This window comes from Vanacampus margaritifer, chromosome 16 (genome assembly GCF_051991255.1).
Source record: "Vanacampus margaritifer isolate UIUO_Vmar chromosome 16, RoL_Vmar_1.0, whole genome shotgun sequence".
NCBI classification, from domain to species: Eukaryota; Metazoa; Chordata; class Actinopteri; order Syngnathiformes; family Syngnathidae; genus Vanacampus; species Vanacampus margaritifer.
This window is the reverse complement of record NC_135447.1, coordinates 21,455,450-21,475,813: the sequence shown is the minus strand read 5'-3', so window position 1 is coordinate 21,475,813 and position 20,364 is coordinate 21,455,450.

The following is a 20,364-nucleotide window of genomic DNA, read 5'->3' as shown; positions in this document are numbered from 1 at the left end:
TTCATTGTGCTTATGTTCATTTTTAAGATTTTGACATTTTCACCTTAAGTGTACAATCAGGGGCTGAAAACGCGTTTAAAGCAATAAAAAGTTCATTTTGGCTCTCACACCTAAACTAAACGTTGTAGACGCAAAATTTTTGCTGTATTTAGTGTATTCTAGCATCCTGAAGATGATTCCAGCATTAATTTCATTGTGCTTATGCTCATTTTTAAGATTTTGACATTTTCACCTAAAGTGCACAATCAGGCTGAAAACGCATTTAAAGCAACAAAAAGTTCATTTTGGCTCACACACCTAAACTAAACGTTGTAGACTCAAAATTTTTGCTGTATTTAGTGTATTTTAGCATCCTGAAGATGATTCCAGCATTAATTTCATTGTGCTTATGCTCATTTTGAAGATTTTGACATTTTCACCTAAAGTGCACAATCAGGCTGAAAACACATTTAAAGCAATAAAAAGTTCATTTTGGCTCTCACACCTAAACTACACGTTGTAGACTCAAAATTTTTGCTGTATTTAGTGTATTTTAGCATCCTGAAGATGATTCCAGCATTAATTTCATTGTGCTTATATTCATTTTTAAGATTTTGACATTTTCACCTTAAGTGTACAATCAGGGGCTGAAAACGCGTTTAAAGCAATAAAAAGTTCATTTTGGCTCTCACACCTAAACTAAACGTTGTAGACTCAAAATTTTTGCTGTATTCAGTGTATTCTAGCATCCTGAAGATGATTCAAGCATTAATTTCATTGTGCTTATGCTCATTTTGAAGATTTTGACATTTTCACCTAAAGTGCACAATCAGGCTGAAAACGCATTTAAAGCAATAAAAAGTTCATTTTGGCTCACACACCTAAAATAAACGTTGTAGACTCAAAATGTTTGCTGTATTCAGTGTATTCTAGCATCCTGAAGATGATTCCAGCATTAATTTCATTGTGCTTATGCTCATTTTGAAGATTTTGACATTTTCACCTAAAGTGCACAATCAGGCTGAAAACGCATTTAAAGCAATAAAAAGTTCATTTTGGCTCTCACACCTAAACTAAACGTTGTAGACTCAAAATTTTTGCTGTATTTAGTGTATTCTAGCAACCTGAAGATGATTCCAGCATTAATTTCATTGTGCTTATGCTCATTTTTAAGATTTTGACATTTTCACCTTAAGTGTACAATCAGGGGCTAAAAAACGCGTTTAAAGCAATAAAAAGTTCATTTTGGCTCTCACACCTAAACTAAACGTTGTAGACTCAAAATTTTTGCTGTATTCAGTGTATTCTAGCATCCTGAAGATGATTCAAGCATTAATTTCATCGTGCTTATGCTCATTTTGAAGATTTTGACATTTTCACCTAAAGTGCACAATCAGTGGCTGAAAACGCGTTTAAAGCAATAAAAAGTTCATTTTGGCTCACACACCTAAAATAAACGTTGTAGACTCAAAATGTTTGCTGTATTCAGTGTATTCTAGCATCCTGAAGATGATTCCAGCATTAATTTCATTGTGCTTATGCTCATTTTGAAGATTTTGACATTTTCACCTTAAGTGTACAATCAGGGGCTGAAAACGCGTTTAAAGCAATAAAAAATTCATTTTGGCTCTCACACCTAAACTAAACGTTGTAGACTCAAAATTTTTGCTGTATTTAGTGTATTCTAGCATCCTGAAGATGATTCCAGCATTAATTTCATTGTGCTTATGCTCATTTTGAAGATTTTGATATTTTCACCTAATGTGCACAATCAGGCTGAAAACGCATTTAAAGCAATAAAAAGTTAATTTTGGCTCTCACACCTAAACTAAACGTTGTAGACTCAAAATTTTTGCTGTATTTAGTGTATTTTAGCATCCTGAAGATGATTCCAGCATTAATTTCATTGTGCTTATGCTCATTTTTAAGATTTTGACATTTTCACCTTAAGTGTACAATCAGGGGCTGAAAATGCGTTTAAAGCAATAAAAAGTTCATTTTGGCTCTCACACCTAAACTAAACGTTGTAGACTCAAAATTTTTGCTGTATTCAGTGTATTCTAGCATCCTGAAGATGATTCCAGCATTAATTTCATTGTGCTTATGCTCATTTTTAAGATTTTGACATTTTCACCTTAAGTGTACAATCAGGGGCTGAAAACGCGTTTAAAGCAATAAAAAGTTCATTTTGGCTCTCACACCTAAACTAAACGTTGTAGACTCAAAATTTTTGCTGTATTTAGTGTATTCTAGCATCCTGAAGATGATTCCAGCATTAATTTCATCGTGCTTATGCTCATTTTGAAGATTTTGACATTTTAACCTAAAGTGCACAATCAGGCTGAAAACGCATTTAAAGCAATAAAAAGTTCATTTTGGCTCACACACCTAAAATAAACGTTGTAGACTCAAAATTTTTGCTGTATTCAGTGTATTCTAGCATCCTGAAGATGATTCCAGCATTAATTTCATTGTGCTTATGCTCATTTTGAAGATTTTGACATTTTCACCTTAAGTGTACAATCAGGGGCTGAAAACGCGTTCAAAGCAATAAAAAGTTCATTTTGGCTCTCACACCTAAACTAAACGTTGTAGACTCAAAATTTTTGCTGTATTTAGTGTATTCTAGCATCCTGAAGATGATTCCAGCATTAATTTCATTGTGCTTATGCTCATTTTTAAGATTTTGACATTTTCACCTAAAGTGCACAATCAGGCTGAAAACGCATTTAAAGCAATAAAAAGTTCATTTTGGCTCTCACACCTAAACTAAACGTTGTAGACTCAAAATTTTTGCTGTATTTAGTGTATTCTAGCATCCTGAAGATGATTCCAGCATTAATTTCATTGTGCTTATGCTCATTTTGAAGATTTTGACATTTTCACCTTAAGTGTACAATCAGGGGCTGAAAACGCGTTTAAAGCAATAAAAAGTTCATTTTGGCTCTCACACCTAAACCAAACGTTGTAGACTCAAAATTTTTGCTGTATTTAGTGTATTCTAGCATCCTGAAGATGATTCCAGCATTAATTTCATTGTGCTTATGCTCATTTTTAAGATTTTGACATTTTCACCTAAAGTGCACAATCAGGCTGAAAACGCATTTAAAGCAATAAAAAGTTCATTTTGGCTCTCACACCTAAACTAAACGTTGTAGACTCAAAATTTTTGCTGTATTTAGTGTATTTTAGCATCCTGAAGATGATTCCAGCATTAATTTCATTGTGCTTATGCTCATTTTTAAGATTTTGACATTTTCACCTTAAGTGTACAATCAGGGGCTGAAAACGCGTTTAAAGCAATAAAAAGTTCATTTTGGCTCTCACACCTAAACTAAAGTTGTAGACTCAAAATTTTTGCTGTATTTAGTGTATTCTAGCATCCTGGAGTTGATTCCAGCATTAATTTCATCGTGCTTATGCTCATTTTGAAGATTTTGACATTTTAACCTAAAGTGCACAATCAGGCTGAAAACGCATTTAAAGCAATAAAAAGTTCATTTTGGCTCACACACCTAAAATAAACGTTGTAGACTCAAAATTTTTGCTGTATTCAGTGTATTCTAGCATCCTGAAGATGATTCTAGCATTAATTTCATTGTGCTTATGCTCATTTTTAAGATTTTGACATTTTCACCTTAAGTGTACAATCAGGGGCTGAAAACGCGTTTAAAGCAATAAAAAGTTCATTTTGGCTCTCACACCTCAACTAAACGTTGTAGACTCAAAATTTTTGCTGTATTTAGTGTATTCTAGCATCCTGAAGATGATTCCAGCATTAATTTCATCGTGCTTATGCTCATTTTGAAGATTTTGACATTTTAACCTAAAGTGCACAATCAGGCTGAAAACGCATTTAAAGCAATAAAAAGTTCATTTTGGCTCACACACCTAAAATAAACGTTGTAGACTCAAAATTTTTGCTGTATTTAGTGTATTCTAGCATCCTGAAGATGATTCCAGCATTACTTTCATTGTGCTTATGCTCATTTTGAAGATTTTGACATTTTCACCTTAAGTGTACAATCAGGGGCTGAAAACGCGTTTAAAGCAATAAAAAGTTCATTTTGGCTGTCACACCTAAACTAAACGTTGTAGACTCAAAATTTTTGCTGTATTCAGTGTATTCTAGCATCCTGAAGATGATTGCAACATTAATTTCATTGTGCTTATGCTCATTTTTAAGATTTTGACATTTTCACCTAAAGTGCACAATCAGGCTGAAAACGCATTTAAAGCAATAAAAAGTTCATTTTGGCTCTCACACCTAAACTAAACGTTGTAGACTCAAAATTTTTGCTGTATTTAGTGTATTTTAGCATCCTGAAGATGATTCCAGCATTAATTTCATTGTGCTTATGCTCATTTTTAAGATTTTGACATTTTCACCTTAAGTGTACAATCAGGGGCTGAAAACGCGTTTAAAGCAATAAAAAGTTCATTTTGGCTGTCACACCTAAACTAAACGTTGTAGACTCAAAATTTTTGCTGTATTTAGTGTATTCTAGCATCCTGAAGATGATTCCAGCATTAATTTCATTGTGCTTATGCTCATTTTTAAGATTTTGACATTTTCACCTAAAGTGCACAATCAGGCTGAAAACGCATTTAAAGCAATAAAAAGTTCATTTTGGCTCTCACACCTAAACTAAACGTTGTAGACTCAAAATTTTTGCTGTATTTAGTGTATTTTAGCATCCTGAAGATGATTCCAGCATTAATTTCATTGTGCTTATGCTCATTTTTAAGATTTTGACATTTTCACCTTAAGTGTTCAATCAGGGGCTGAAAACGCGTTTAAAGCAATAAAAAGTTCATTTTGACTCTCACACCTAAACTAAACGTTGTAGACTCAAAATTTTTGCTGTATTCAGTGTATTCTAGCATCCTGAAGATGATTCCAGCATTAATTTCATCGTGCTTATGCTCATTTTGAAGATTTTGACATTTTCACCTAAAGTGCACAATCAGGCTGAAAACGCATTTAAAGGAATAAAAAGTTCATTTTGGCTCACACACCTAAAATAAACGTTGTAGACTCAAATTTTTGCTGTATTTAGTGTATTCTAGCATCCTGAAGATGATTCCAGCATTAATTTCATTGTCCTTATGCTCATTTTGAAGATTTTGACATTTTCACCTTAAGTGTACAATCAGGGGCTGAAAACGCGTTTAAAGCAATAAAAAGTTCATTTTGGCTCTCACACCTAAACTAAACGTTGTAGACTCAAAATTTTTGCTGTATTCAGTGTATTCTAGCATCCTGAAGATGATTCCAGCATTAATTTCATCGTGCTTATGCTCATTTTGAAGATTTTGACATTTTCACCTAAAGTGCACAATCAGGCTGAAAACGCATTTAAAGCAATAAAAAGTTCATTTTGGCTCACACACCTAAAATAAACTTTGTAGACTTAAACTTTTTGCTGTATTTAGTGTATTCTAGAATCCTGAAGATGATTCCAGCATTAATTTCATTGTGCTTATGCTCATTTTGAAGATTTTGACATTTTCACCTTAAGTGTACAATCAGGGGCTGAAAACGCGTTTAAAGCAATAAAAAGTTCATTTTGGCTCTCACACCTAAACCAAACGTTGTAGACTCAAATTTTTTGCTGTATTTAGTGTATTCTAGCATCCTGAAGATGATTCCAGCATTAATTTCATTGTGCTTATGCTCATTTTTAAGATTTTGACATTTTCACCTTAAGTGTACAATCAGGGGCTGAAAACGCGTTTAAAGCAATAAAAAGTTCATTTTGGCTCTCACACCTAAACTAAACGTTGTAGACTCAAAATTTTTGCTGTATTTAGTGTATTCTAGCATCCTGAAGATGATTCCAGCATTAATTTCATCGTGCTTATGCTCATTTTGAAGATTTTGACATTTTAACCTAAAGTGCACAATCAGGCTGAAAACGCATTTAAAGCAATAAAAAGTTCATTTTGGCTCACACACCTAAAATAAACGTTGTAGACTCAAAATTTTTGCTGTATTCAGTGTATTCTAGCATCCTGAAGATGATTCCAGCATTAATTTCATTGTGCTTATGCTCATTTTGAAGATTTTGACATTTTCACCTTAAGTGTACAATCAGGGGCTGAAAACGCGTTTAAAGCAATAAAAAGTTCATTTTGGCTCTCACACCTAAACTAAACGTTGTAGACTCAAAATTTTTGCTGTATTTAGTGTATTCTAGCATCCTGAAGATGATTCCAGCATTAATTTCATTGTGCTTATGCTCATTTTTAAGTTTTTGACATTTTCACCTAAAGTGCACAATCAGGCTGAAAACGCATTTAAAGCAATAAAAAGTTCATTTTGGCTCTCACACCTAAACTAAACGTTGTAGACTCAAAATTTTTGCTGTATTTAGTGTATTCTAGCATCCTGAAGATGATTGCAGCATTAATTTCATTGTGCTTATGCTCATTTTGAAGATTTTGACATTTTCACCTTTAGTGTACAATCAGGGGCTGAAAACGCGTTTAAAGCAATAAAAAGTTCATTTTGGCTCTCACACCTAAACTAAACGTTGTAGACTCAAAATTTTTGCTGTATTTAGTGTATTCTAGCATCCTGAAGATGATTCCAGCATTAATTTCATTGTGCTTATGCTCATTTTTAAGATTTTGACATTTTCACCTAAAGTGCACAATCAGGCTGAAAACGCATTTAAAGCAATAAAAAGTTCATTTTGGCTCTCACACCTAAACTAAACGTTGTAGACTCAAAATTTTTGCTGTATTTAGTGTTTTTTAGCATCCTGAAGATGATTCCAGCATTAATTTCATTGTGCGTATGCTCATTTTTAAGATTTTGACATTTTCACCTTAAGTGTACAATCAGGGGCTGAAAACGCGTTTAAAGCAATAAAAAGTTCATTTTGGCTCTCACACCTAAACTAAACGTTGTAGACTCAAAATTTTTGCTGTATTTAGTGTATTCTAGCATCCTGAAGATGATTCCAGCATTAATTTCATTGTGCTTATGCTCATTTTGAAGATTTTGACATTTTCACCTTAAGTGTACAATCAGGGGCTGAAAACGCGTTTAAAGCAATAAAAAGTTCATTTTGGCTCTCACACCTAAACTAAACGTTGTAGACTCAAAATTTTTGCTGTATTTAGTGTATTCTAGCATCCTGAAGATGATTCCAGCATTAATTTCATTGTGCTTATGCTCATTTTTAAGATTTTGACATTTTCACCTAAAGTGCACAATCAGGCTGAAAACGCATTTAAAGCAATAAAAAGTTCATTTTGGCTCTCACACCTAAACTAAACGTTGTAGACTCAAAATTTTTGCTGTATTTAGTGTATTCTAGCATCCTGAAGATGATTCCAGCATTAATTTCATTGTGCTTATGCTCATTTTGAAGATTTTGACATTTTCACCTTAAGTGTACAATCAGGGGCTGAAAATGCGTTTAAAGCAATAAAAAGTTCATTTTGGCTCTCACACCTCAACTAAACGTTGTAGACTCAAAATTTTTGCTGTATTTAGTGTATTCTAGCATCCTGAAGATGATTCCAGCATTAATTTCATCGTGCTTATGCTCATTTTGAAGATTTTGACATTTTAACCTAAAGTGCACAATCAGGCTGAAAACGCATTTAAAGCAATAAAAAGTTCATTTTGGCTCACACACCTAAAATAAACGTTGTAGACTCAAAAATTTTGCTGTATTCAGTGTATTCTAGCATCCTGAAGATGATTCCAGCATTAATTTCATTGTGCTTATGCTCATTTTGAAGATTTTGACATTTTCACCTTAAGTGTACAATCAGGGGCTGAAAACGCGTTTAAAGCAATAAAAAGTTCATTTCTGCTGTCATACCTAAACTAAACGTTGTAGACTCAAAATTTTTGCTGTATTTAGTGTATTCTAGCATCCTGAAGATGATTCCAGCATTAATTTCATTGTGCTTATGCTCATTTTTAAGATTTTGACATTTTCACCTAAAGTGCACAATCAGGCTGAAAACGCATTTAAAGCAATAAAAAGTTCATTTTGGCTCTCACACCTAAACTAAACGTTGTAGACTCAAAATTTTTGCTGTATTTAGTGTATTTTAGCATCCTGAAGATGATTCCAGCATTAATTTCATTGTGCTTATGCTCATTTTTAAGATTTTGACATTTTCACCTTAAGTGTTCAATCAGGGGCTGAAAACGCGTTTAAAGCAATAAAAAGTTCATTTTGACTCTCACACCTAAACTAAACGTTGTAGACTCAAAATTTTTGCTGTATTCAGTGTATTCTAGCATCCTGAAGATGATTCCAGCATTAATTTCATCGTGCTTATGCTCATTTTGAAGATTTTGACATTTTCACCTAAAGTGCACAATCAGGCTGAAAACGCATTTAAAGGAATAAAAAGTTCATTTTGGCTCACACACCTAAAATAAACGTTGTAGACTCAAATTTTTGCTGTATTTAGTGTATTCTAGCATCCTGAAGATGATTCCAGCATTAATTTCATTGTCCTTATGCTCATTTTGAAGATTTTGACATTTTCACCTTAAGTGTACAATCAGGGGCTGAAAACGCGTTTAAAGCAATAAAAAGTTCATTTTGGCTCTCACACCTAAACTAAACGTTGCAGACTCAAAATTTTTGCTGTATTCAGTGTATTCTAGCATCCTAAAGATGATTCCAGCATTAATTTCATCGTGCTTATGCTCATTTTGAAGATTTTGACATTTTCACCTAAAGTGCACAATCAGGCTGAAAACGCATTTAAAGCAATAAAAAGTTCATTTTGGCTCACACACCTAAAATAAACTTTGTAGACTCAAAATTTTTGCTGTATTTAGTGTATTCTAGAATCCTGAAGATGATTCCAGCATTAATTTCATTGTGCTTATGCTCATTTTGAAGATTTTGACATTTTCACCTTAAGTGTACAATCAGGGGCTGAAAACGCGTTTAAAGCAATAAAAGTTCATTTTGGCTCTCACACCTAAACTAAACGTTGTAGACTCAAAATTTTTGCTGTATTTATTGTATTCTAGCATCCTGAAGATGATTCCAGCATTAATTTCATTGTGCCTATGCTCATTTTGAAGATTTTGACATTTTCACCTTAAGTGTACAATCAGGGGCTGAAAACGCGTTTAAAGCAATAAAAAGTTCATTTCTGCTGTCATACCTAAACTAAACGTTGTAGACTCAAAATTTTTGCTGTATTTAGTGTATTCTAGCATCCTGAAGATGATTCCAGCATTAATTTCATTGTGCTTATGCTCATTTTTAAGATTTTGACATTTTCACCTAAAGTGCACAATCAGGCTGAAAACGCATTTAAAGCAATAAAAAGTTCATTTTGGCTCTCACACCTAAACTAAACGTTGTAGACTCAAAATTTTTGCTGTATTTAGTGTATTTTAGCATCCTGAAGATGATTCCAGCATTAATTTCATTGTGCTTATGCTCATTTTTAAGATTTTGACATTTTCACCTTAAGTGTTCAATCAGGGGCTGAAAACGCGTTTAAAGCAATAAAAAGTTCATTTTGACTCTCACACCTAAACTAAACGTTGTAGACTCAAAATTTTTGCTGTATTCAGTGTATTCTAGCATCCTGAAGATGATTCCAGCATTAATTTCATCGTGCTTATGCTCATTTTGAAGATTTTGACATTTTCACCTAAAGTGCACAATCAGGCTGAAAACGCATTTAAAGGAATAAAAAGTTCATTTTGGCTCACACACCTAAAATAAACGTTGTAGACTCAAATTTTTGCTGTATTTAGTGTATTCTAGCATCCTGAAGATGATTCCAGCATTAATTTCATTGTCCTTATGCTCATTTTGAAGATTTTGACATTTTCACCTTAAGTGTACAATCAGGGGCTGAAAACGCGTTTAAAGCAATAAAAAGTTCATTTTGGCTCTCACACCTAAACTAAACGTTGCAGACTCAAAATTTTTGCTGTATTCAGTGTATTCTAGCATCCTAAAGATGATTCCAGCATTAATTTCATCGTGCTTATGCTCATTTTGAAGATTTTGACATTTTCACCTAAAGTGCACAATCAGGCTGAAAACGCATTTAAAGCAATAAAAAGTTCATTTTGGCTCACACACCTAAAATAAACTTTGTAGACTCAAAATTTTTGCTGTATTTAGTGTATTCTAGAATCCTGAAGATGATTCCAGCATTAATTTCATTGTGCTTATGCTCATTTTGAAGATTTTGACATTTTCACCTTAAGTGTACAATCAGGGGCTGAAAACGCGTTTAAAGCAATAAAAGTTCATTTTGGCTCTCACACCTAAACTAAACGTTGTAGACTCAAAATTTTTGCTGTATTTATTGTATTCTAGCATCCTGAAGATGATTCCAGCATTAATTTCATTGTGCCTATGCTCATTTTTAAGATTTTGACATTTTCACCTAAAGTGCACAATCAGGCTGAAAACGCATTTAAAGCAATAAAAAGTTCATTTTGGCTCTCACACCTAAACTAAACGTTGTAGACTCAAAATTTTTGTTGTATTCAGTGTATTCTAGCATCCTGAAGATGATTCCAGCATTAATTTCATCGTGCTTATGCTCATTTTGAAGATTTTGACATTTTCACCTTAAGTGTACAATCAGGGGCTGAAAACGCGTTTAAAGCAATAAAAAGTTCATTTTGGCTCTCACACCTAAACTAAACATTGTAGACTCAAAATTTTTGCTGTATTTAGTGTATTCTAGCATCCTGAAGATGATTCCAGCATTAATTTCATCGTGCTTATGCTCATTTTGAAGATTTTGACATTTTAACCTAAAGTGCACAATCAGGCTGAAAACGCATTTAAAGCAATAAAAAGTTCATTTTGGCTTACACACCTAAAATAAACGTTGTAGACTCAAAATGTTTGCTGTATTCAGTGTATTCTAGCATCCTGAAGATGATTCCAGCATTAATTTCATTGTGCTTATGCTCATTTTGAAGATTTTGACATTTTCACCTTAAGTGTACAATCAGGGGCTGAAAACGCGTTTAAAGCAATAAAAAGTTCATTTTGGCTCTCACACCTAAACTAAACGTTGTAGATTCAAAATTTTTGCTGTATTTAGTGTATTCTAGCATCCTGAAGATGATTCAAGCATTAATTTCATTGTGCTTATGCTCATTTTTAAGATTTTGACATTTTCACCTAAAGTGCACAATCAGGCTGAAAACGCATTTAAAGCAATAAAAAGTTCATTTTGGCTCTCACACCTAAACTAAACGTTGTAGACTCAAAATTTTTGCTGTATTTAGTGTATTTTAGCATCCTGAAGATGATTCCAGCATTAATTTCATTGTGCTTATGCTCATTTTTAAGATTTTGACATTTTCACCTTAAGTGTACAATCAGGGGCTGAAAACGCGTTTAAAGCAATAAAAAGTTCATTTTGGCTCTCACACCTAAACTAAACGTTGCAGACTCAAAATTTTTGCTGTATTCAGTGTATTCTAGCATCCTAAAGATGATTCCAGCATTAATTTCATCGTGCTTATGCTCATTTTGAAGATTTTGACATTTTCACCTAAAGTGCACAATCAGGCTGAAAACGCATTTAAAGCAATAAAAAGTTCATTTTGGCTCACACACCTAAAATAAACTTTGTAGACTCAAAATTTTTGCTGTATTTAGTGTATTCTAGAATCCTGAAGATGATTCCAGCATTAATTTCATTGTGCTTATGCTCATTTTGAAGATTTTGACATTTTCACCTTAAGTGTACAATCAGGGGCTGAAAACGCGTTTAAAGCAATAAAAGTTCATTTTGGCTCTCACACCTAAACTAAACGTTGTAGACTCAAAATTTTTGCTGTATTTATTGTATTCTAGCATCCTGAAGATGATTCCAGCATTAATTTCATTGTGCCTATGCTCATTTTGAAGATTTTGACATTTTCACCTTAAGTGTACAATCAGGGGCTGAAAACGCGTTTAAAGCAATAAAAAGTTCATTTCTGCTGTCATACCTAAACTAAACGTTGTAGACTCAAAATTTTTGCTGTATTTAGTGTATTCTAGCATCCTGAAGATGATTCCAGCATTAATTTCATTGTGCTTATGCTCATTTTTAAGATTTTGACATTTTCACCTAAAGTGCACAATCAGGCTGAAAACGCATTTAAAGCAATAAAAAGTTCATTTTGGCTCTCACACCTAAACTAAACGTTGTAGACTCAAAATTTTTGCTGTATTTAGTGTATTTTAGCATCCTGAAGATGATTCCAGCATTAATTTCATTGTGCTTATGCTCATTTTTAAGATTTTGACATTTTCACCTTAAGTGTTCAATCAGGGGCTGAAAACGCGTTTAAAGCAATAAAAAGTTCATTTTGACTCTCACACCTAAACTAAACGTTGTAGACTCAAAATTTTTGCTGTATTCAGTGTATTCTAGCATCCTGAAGATGATTCCAGCATTAATTTCATCGTGCTTATGCTCATTTTGAAGATTTTGACATTTTCACCTAAAGTGCACAATCAGGCTGAAAACGCATTTAAAGGAATAAAAAGTTCATTTTGGCTCACACACCTAAAATAAACGTTGTAGACTCAAATTTTTGCTGTATTTAGTGTATTCTAGCATCCTGAAGATGATTCCAGCATTAATTTCATTGTCCTTATGCTCATTTTGAAGATTTTGACATTTTCACCTTAAGTGTACAATCAGGGGCTGAAAACGCGTTTAAAGCAATAAAAAGTTCATTTTGGCTCTCACACCTAAACTAAACGTTGCAGACTCAAAATTTTTGCTGTATTCAGTGTATTCTAGCATCCTAAAGATGATTCCAGCATTAATTTCATCGTGCTTATGCTCATTTTGAAGATTTTGACATTTTCACCTAAAGTGCACAATCAGGCTGAAAACGCATTTAAAGCAATAAAAAGTTCATTTTGGCTCACACACCTAAAATAAACTTTGTAGACTCAAAATTTTTGCTGTATTTAGTGTATTCTAGAATCCTGAAGATGATTCCAGCATTAATTTCATTGTGCTTATGCTCATTTTGAAGATTTTGACATTTTCACCTTAAGTGTACAATCAGGGGCTGAAAACGCGTTTAAAGCAATAAAAGTTCATTTTGGCTCTCACACCTAAACTAAACGTTGTAGACTCAAAATTTTTGCTGTATTTATTGTATTCTAGCATCCTGAAGATGATTCCAGCATTAATTTCATTGTGCCTATGCTCATTTTTAAGATTTTGACATTTTCACCTAAAGTGCACAATCAGGCTGAAAACGCATTTAAAGCAATAAAAAGTTCATTTTGGCTCTCACACCTAAACTAAACGTTGTAGACTCAAAATTTTTGTTGTATTCAGTGTATTCTAGCATCCTGAAGATGATTCCAGCATTAATTTCATCGTGCTTATGCTCATTTTGAAGATTTTGACATTTTCACCTTAAGTGTACAATCAGGGGCTGAAAACGCGTTTAAAGCAATAAAAAGTTCATTTTGGCTCTCACACCTAAACTAAACATTGTAGACTCAAAATTTTTGCTGTATTTAGTGTATTCTAGCATCCTGAAGATGATTCCAGCATTAATTTCATCGTGCTTATGCTCATTTTGAAGATTTTGACATTTTCACCTTAAGTGTACAATCAGGGGCTGAAAACGCGTTTAAAGCAATAAAAAGTTCATTTCTGCTGTCATACCTAAACTAAACGTTGTAGACTCAAAATTTTTGCTGTATTTAGTGTATTCTAGCATCCTGAAGATGATTCCAGCATTAATTTCATTGTGCTTATGCTCATTTTTAAGATTTTGACATTTTCACCTAAAGTGCACAATCAGGCTGAAAACGCATTTAAAGCAATAAAAAGTTCATTTTGGCTCTCACACCTAAACTAAACGTTGTAGACTCAAAATTTTTGCTGTATTTAGTGTATTTTAGCATCCTGAAGATGATTCCAGCATTAATTTCATTGTGCTTATGCTCATTTTTAAGATTTTGACATTTTCACCTTAAGTGTTCAATCAGGGGCTGAAAACGCGTTTAAAGCAATAAAAAGTTCATTTTGACTCTCACACCTAAACTAAACGTTGTAGACTCAAAATTTTTGCTGTATTCAGTGTATTCTAGCATCCTGAAGATGATTCCAGCATTAATTTCATCGTGCTTATGCTCATTTTGAAGATTTTGACATTTTCACCTAAAGTGCACAATCAGGCTGAAAACGCATTTAAAGGAATAAAAAGTTCATTTTGGCTCACACACCTAAAATAAACGTTGTAGACTCAAATTTTTGCTGTATTTAGTGTATTCTAGCATCCTGAAGATGATTCCAGCATTAATTTCATTGTCCTTATGCTCATTTTGAAGATTTTGACATTTTCACCTTAAGTGTACAATCAGGGGCTGAAAACGCGTTTAAAGCAATAAAAAGTTCATTTTGGCTCTCACACCTAAACTAAACGTTGCAGACTCAAAATTTTTGCTGTATTCAGTGTATTCTAGCATCCTAAAGATGATTTCAGCATTAATTTCATCGTGCTTATGCTCATTTTGAAGATTTTGACATTTTCACCTAAAGTGCACAATCAGGCTGAAAACGCATTTAAAGCAATAAAAAGTTCATTTTGGCTCACACACCTAAAATAAACTTTGTAGACTCAAAATTTTTGCTGTATTTAGTGTATTCTAGAATCCTGAAGATGATTCCAGCATTAATTTCATTGTGCTTATGCTCATTTTGAAGATTTTGACATTTTCACCTTAAGTGTACAATCAGGGGCTGAAAACGCGTTTAAAGCAATAAAAGTTCATTTTGGCTCTCACACCTAAACTAAACGTTGTAGACTCAAAATTTTTGCTGTATTTATTGTATTCTAGCATCCTGAAGATGATTCCAGCATTAATTTCATTGTGCCTATGCTCATTTTTAAGATTTTGACATTTTCACCTAAAGTGCACAATCAGGCTGAAAACGCATTTAAAGCAATAAAAAGTTCATTTTGGCTCTCACACCTAAACTAAACGTTGTAGACTCAAAATTTTTGTTGTATTCAGTGTATTCTAGCATCCTGAAGATGATTCCAGCATTAATTTCATCGTGCTTATGCTCATTTTGAAGATTTTGACATTTTCACCTTAAGTGTACAATCAGGGGCTGAAAACGCGTTTAAAGCAATAAAAAGTTCATTTTGGCTCTCACACCTAAACTAAACATTGTAGACTCAAAATTTTTGCTGTATTTAGTGTATTCTAGCATCCTGAAGATGATTCCAGCATTAATTTCATCGTGCTTATGCTCATTTTGAAGATTTTGACATTTTAACCTAAAGTGCACAATCAGGCTGAAAACGCATTTAAAGCAATAAAAAGTTCATTTTGGCTTACACACCTAAAATAAACGTTGTAGACTCAAAATGTTTGCTGTATTCAGTGTATTCTAGCATCCTGAAGATGATTCCAGCATTAATTTCATTGTGCTTATGCTCATTTTGAAGATTTTGACATTTTCACCTTATGTGTACAATCAGGGGCTGAAAACGCGTTTAAAGCAATAAAAAGTTCATTTTGGCTCTCACACCTAAACTAAACGTTGTAGATTCAAAATTTTTGCTGTATTTAGTGTATTCTAGCATCCTGAAGATGATTCCAGCATTAATTTCATCGTGCTTATGCTCATTTTGAAGATTTTGACATTTTCACCTAAAGTGCACAATCAGGCTGAAAACGCATTTAAAGGAATAAAAAGTTCATTTTGGCTCACACACCTAAAATAAACGTTGTAGACTCAAATTTTTGCTGTATTTAGTGTATTCTAGCATCCTGAAGATGATTCCAGCATTAATTTCATTGTCCTTATGCTCATTTTGAAGATTTTGACATTTTCACCTTAAGTGTACAATCAGGGGCTGAAAACGCGTTTAAAGCAATAAAAAGTTCATTTTGGCTCTCACACCTAAACTAAACGTTGTAGACTCAAAATTTTTGCTGTATTCAGTGTATTCTAGCATCCTGAAGATGATTCCAGCATTAATTTCATCGTGCTTATGCTCATTTTGAAGATTTTGACATTTTCACCTAAAGTGCACAATCAGGCTGAAAACGCATTTAAAGCAATAAAAAGTTCATTTTGGCTCACACACCTAAAATAAACTTTGTAGACTCAAAATTTTTGCTGTATTTAGTGTATTCTAGAATCCTGAAGATGATTCCAGCATTAATTTCATTGTGCTTATGCTCATTTTGAAGATTTTGACATTTTCACCTTAAGTGTACAATCAGGGGCTGAAAACGCGTTTAAAGCAATAAAAAGTTCATTTTGGCTCTCACACCTAAACCAAACGTTGTAGACTCAAATTTTTTGCTGTATTTAGTGTATTCTAGCATCCTGAAGATGATTCCAGCATTAATTTCATTGTGCTTATGCTCATTTTTAAGATTTTGACATTTTCACCTTAAGTGTACAATCAGGGGCTGAAAACGCGTTTAAAGCAATAAAAAGTTCATTTTGGCTCTCACACCTAAACTAAACGTTGTAGACTCAAAATTTTTGCTGTATTTAGTGTATTCTAGCATCCTGAAGATGATTCCAGCATTAATTTCATCGTGCTTATGCTCATTTTGAAGATTTTGACATTTTAACCTAAAGTGCACAATCAGGCTGAAAACGCATTTAAAGCAATAAAAAGTTCATTTTGGCTCACACACCTAAAATAAACGTTGTAGACTCAAAATTTTTGCTGTATTCAGTGTATTCTAGCATCCTGAAGATGATTCCAGCATTAATTTCATTGTGCTTATGCTCATTTTGAAGATTTTGACATTTTCACCTTAAGTGTACAATCAGGGGCTGAAAACGCGTTTAAAGCAATAAAAAGTTCATTTTGGCTCTCACACCTAAACTAAACGTTGTAGACTCAAAATTTTTGCTGTATTTAGTGTATTCTAGCATCCTGAAGATGATTCCAGCATTAATTTCATTGTGCTTATGCTCATTTTTAAGTTTTTGACATTTTCACCTAAAGTGCACAATCAGGCTGAAAACGCATTTAAAGCAATAAAAAGTTCATTTTGGCTCTCACACCTAAACTAAACGTTGTAGACTCAAAATTTTTGCTGTATTTAGTGTATTCTAGCATCCTGAAGATGATTCCAGCATTAATTTCATTGTGCTTATGCTCATTTTTAAGATTTTGACATTTTCACCTAAAGTGCACAATCAGGGGCTGAAAACGCGTTTAAAGCAATAAAAAGTTCATTTCTGCTGTCATACCTAAACTAAACGTTGTAGACTCAAAATTTTTGCTGTATTTAGTGTATTCTAGCATCCTGAAGATGATTCCAGCATTAATTTCATTGTGCTTATGCTCATTTTTAAGATTTTGACATTTTCACCTAAAGTGCACAATCAGGCTGAAAACGCATTTAAAGCAATAAAAAGTTCATTTTGGCTCTCACACCTAAACTAAACGTTGTAGACTCAAAATTTTTGCTGTATTTAGTGTATTCTAGCATCCTGAAGATGATTCCAGCATTAATTTCATTGTGCTTATGCTCATTTTTAAGTTTTTGACATTTTCACCTAAAGTGCACAATCAGGCTGAAAACGCATTTAAAGCAATAAAAAGTTCATTTTGGCTCTCACACCTAAACTAAACGTTGTAGACTCAAAATTTTTGCTGTATTTAGTGTATTCTAGCATCCTGAAGATGATTCCAGCATTAATTTCATTGTGCTTATGCTCATTTTGAAGATTTTGACATTTTCACCTTTAGTGTACAATCAGGGGCTGAAAACGCGTTTAAAGCAATAAAAAGTTCATTTTGGCTCTCACACCTAAACTAAACGTTGTAGACTCAAAATTTTTGCTGTATTTAGTGTATTCTAGCATCCTGAAGATGATTCCAGCATTAATTTCATTGTGCTTATGCTCATTTTTAAGATTTTGACATTTTCACCTAAAGTGCACAATCAGGCTGAAAACGCATTTAAAGCAATAAAAAGTTCATTTTGGCTCTCACACCTAAACTAAACGTTGTAGACTCAAAATTTTTGCTGTATTTAGTGTTTTTTAGCATCCTGAAGATGATTCCAGCATTAATTTCATTGTGCGTATGCTCATTTTTAAGATTTTGACATTTTCACCTTAAGTGTACAATCAGGGGCTGAAAACGCGTTTAAAGCAATAAAAAGTTCATTTTGGCTCTCACACCTAAACTAAACGTTGTAGACTCAAAATTTTTGCTGTATTTAGTGTATTCTAGCATCCTGAAGATGATTCCAGCATTAATTTCATTGTGCTTATGCTCATTTTGAAGATTTTGACATTTTCACCTTAAGTGTACAATCAGGGGCTGAAAACGCGTTTAAAGCAATAAAAAGTTCATTTTGGCTCTCACACCTAAACTAAACGTTGTAGACTCAAAATTTTTGCTGTATTTAGTGTATTCTAGCATCCTGAAGATGATTCCAGCATTAATTTCATTGTGCTTATGCTCATTTTTAAGATTTTGACATTTTCACCTAAAGTGCACAATCAGGCTGAAAACGCATTTAAAGCAATAAAAAGTTCATTTTGGCTCTCACACCTAAACTAAACGTTGTAGACTCAAAATTTTTGCTGTATTTAGTGTATTCTAGCATCCTGAAGATGATTCCAGCATTAATTTCATTGTGCTTATGCTCATTTTGAAGATTTTGACATTTTCACCTTAAGTGTACAATCAGGGGCTGAAAATGCGTTTAAAGCAATAAAAAGTTCATTTTGGCTCTCACACCTCAACTAAACGTTGTAGACTCAAAATTTTTGCTGTATTTAGTGTATTCTAGCATCCTGAAGATGATTCCAGCATTAATTTCATCGTGCTTATGCTCATTTTGAAGATTTTGACATTTTAACCTAAAGTGCACAATCAGGCTGAAAACGCATTTAAAGCAATAAAAAGTTCATTTTGGCTCACACACCTAAAATAAACGTTGTAGACTCAAAAATTTTGCTGTATTCAGTGTATTCTAGCATCCTGAAGATGATTCCAGCATTAATTTCATTGTGCTTATGCTCATTTTGAAGATTTTGACATTTTCACCTTAAGTGTACAATCAGGGGCTGAAAACGCGTTTAAAGCAATAAAAAGTTCATTTCTGCTGTCATACCTAAACTAAACGTTGTAGACTCAAAATTTTTGCTGTATTTAGTGTATTCTAGCATCCTGAAGATGATTCCAGCATTAATTTCATTGTGCTTATGCTCATTTTTAAGATTTTGACATTTTCACCTAAAGTGCACAATCAGGCTGAAAACGCATTTAAAGCAATAAAAAGTTCATTTTGGCTCTCACACCTAAACTAAACGTTGTAGACTCAAATTTTTTGCTGTATTTAGTGTATTTTAGCATCCTGAAGATGATTCCAGCATTAATTTCATTGTGCTTATGCTCATTTTTAAGATTTTGACATTTTCACCTTAAGTGTTCAATCAGGGGCTGAAAACGCGTTTAAAGCAATAAAAAGTTCATTTTGACTCTCACACCTAAACTAAACGTTGTAGACTCAAAATTTTTGCTGTATTCAGTGTATTCTAGCATCCTGAAGATGATTCCAGCATTAATTTCATCGTGCTTATGCTCATTTTGAAGATTTTGACATTTTCACCTAAAGTGCACAATCAGGCTGAAAACGCATTTAAAGGAATAAAAAGTTCATTTTGGCTCACACACCTAAAATAAACGTTGTAGACTCAAATTTTTGCTGTATTTAGTGTATTCTAGCATCCTGAAGATGATTCCAGCATTAATTTCATTGTCCTTATGCTCATTTTGAAGATTTTGACATTTTCACCTTAAGTGTACAATCAGGGGCTGAAAACGCGTTTAAAGCAATAAAAAGTTCATTTTGGCTCTCACACCTAAACTAAACGTTGCAGACTCAAAATTTTTGCTGTATTCAGTGTATTCTAGCATCCTGAAGATGATTCCAGCATTAATTTCATCGTGCTTATGCTCATTTTGAAGATTTTGACATTTTCACCTAAAGTGCACAATCAGGCTGAAAACGCATTTAAAGCAATAAAAAGTTCATTTTGGCTCACACACCTAAAATAAACTTTGTAGACTCAAAATTTTTGCTGTATTTAGTGTATTCTAGAATCCTGAAGATGATTCCAGCATTAATTTCATTGTGCTTATGCTCATTTTGAAGATTTTGACATTTTCACCTTAAGTGTACAATCAGGGGCTGAAAACGCGTTTAAAGCAATAAAAGTTCATTTTGGCTCTCACACCTAAACTAAACGTTGTAGACTCAAAATTTTTGCTGTATTTATTGTATTCTAGCATCCTGAAGATGATTCCAGCATTAATTTCATTGTGCCTATGCTCATTTTTAAGATTTTGACATTTTCACCTAAAGTGCACAATCAGGCTGA